Source organism: Dromiciops gliroides, chromosome 2 (genome assembly GCF_019393635.1).
Source record: "Dromiciops gliroides isolate mDroGli1 chromosome 2, mDroGli1.pri, whole genome shotgun sequence".
Taxonomy (NCBI): domain Eukaryota; kingdom Metazoa; phylum Chordata; class Mammalia; order Microbiotheria; family Microbiotheriidae; genus Dromiciops; species Dromiciops gliroides.
In genome coordinates, this window is record NC_057862.1 from 329177747 (window position 1) to 329179708 (window position 1962).

Below are 1962 nucleotides of genomic sequence, written 5' to 3' on the forward strand. Positions count from 1 at the left end.
TCCTCCTGAATCCAGGGCCAGTGCTTTATCCACTGTGCCACCTAGATGCCCTGCCCTAGGCCTTTTTTTTCCCTTGTTCAGTATTTTATTATTTCCCAGTTACATATAAGTATAGTTTTCAACATTTGTTTTCATAGGATTTTCAGTTCCAAATTTTTCTCCCACCCTCTCTTCCCTCCCTCCTCCCCAAGACAGAAAGCAATCTAATATAGGTTATATATGTGCACATTAAACATATTTATGCATTAGTCATATTGTGACAGAAGAGTCAGAGCACAAGGCAAAAACCTCAGAAAAGAAGAAAAAAAACAACAACCCAAAAGTAGAAACAGCATGGTTCAATCTGCATTCATAAATGACAGTTCTTTTTTTCTGGATGTTAAGAACATTTTCTATTATGAAGTTATTTGAAATTGTTTTGCACCATTGCATTGGTAAAAAGAGTCGAGTCTATGACCATTGTTCATCACATATTGTTGCTGTTACTGTATACAATGTTCTCCTGGTTCTGCTCGTCTCAGTCAGCATCAGTTCATGTAAGTCCTTCCAGGTTTCTCTGAACACCTCTTCCTCATCATTACTTTTCACATTGATTTTTTTTTTTGGAGGTAACAGCCTGACACCAACATTTTTATTGTATTAGGTCACTAAAGGGGGTGGGGCCTTGGGCCCTTACTTCACAGCTTGCTCATTGGTGCCACTTCTAGAGTCTTGAGGCTTCATGACATCTGGCAATTCTGGGGGGCTGGAGAAAGACTCAACACGCAATGTCTCAAATACATCATCAACTCAAAAGGCCAGCACCACAGAGGCTGGTGTTTGAGGTCTGGCTGTCTGGCTTGTGAAGCCACATTCGCCCAGGGTCTTACTGTCATCCAGCAGCTGGTCATCCTTATAGAGCCGCTGCTCATCCAGGGGCCTCTTGAGGATACCTTCCACAATGCGCTTCAGCTCAAATACTGTGCTCTACTCCTTTGCATCTATGAAAATCGTTGTCTTGTGGCGCTGGATCATTAGGAACATGTCCATCTCGGCATCTAGTTTCCTTACACCGCCCCCCCTCCCAATCAACTGCCTGGTGCAATCTTCTTCACATTGATTTTTTAAAACTTTGTGCTCTATATTTTCTTCCTCCCTCCCTCCTCATCCCTCCCTATGAAATCCAGCAATTCAATATGTCATACATGTGCAGTTATGCAAAACATCTTCTCATTAGTCAGGTTGTGAAAGAAAATAGACAAAATACCTCTAGAAAGAGGAGCTAACAAATAAAATTATACTTCAATCTGTTTTCAGATACCATCAGTTCTCTCTGTTGATGGTTTGCATTTTCATACATCCTTCTGATAGCATCCTGCTCATCATTTCTTTCACAGTTACTATTCTTAACTGTATTACCCTATATCTTAATCTCTCCCCTTGATATTTACTCTATTATCCATCTTCCTTCATCCTATCCCTCATTGAAAGTGTTTTGCTTCTTACTGCCCCCTCCCCCAATCTGCCCTTCCTTCCATTGCCTCTCCCCACCAATCCCCATCCCCTCTTGAGTGTGTATGTTATTCCCTTTTTGAGACAATTCTGATGAGAGTTAGGCTCACTCACTCCCCCACTCCTTCCCCATCTTCCTCTCTACTACATAAGCTTTTTCTTATTTCTCAGAAGAAGCCACTAGCGATGAAGACTCCGTGGCTCTGGAAGCACTGTCTATTCCTGGCTGGGTCCAGACCTTGTGCTGAGCTCCTCTGTCAGCTGATCAACAGGTGATTGCAATTGCTATCTTTTCCTGAAAAATAGTCTCACTCTGCTTTTATGTGCATTAAGCTACTCTGTGGTTTTTTTTATGGAATTATTTGGGAGTGAGTGGACAGGTTTACCTGGAGCTTGGGGGGGGGTCACAGCCTTTTCTCTGCCATCTTGGCTCTGCCCCCCACCCCAGGCCTTTTTAAGAGACATTGAGGC

The 1962-nt window shown here is 42.7% G+C and overlaps 1 pseudogene; it reads right to left on the minus strand.

The window, feature by feature from the left end:
• Positions 1 to 672: 672 nt before the first annotated feature.
• On the minus strand, positions 673 to 1029 carry LOC122744715 (annotated as a pseudogene).
• Positions 1030 to 1962: the final 933 nt, after the last annotated feature.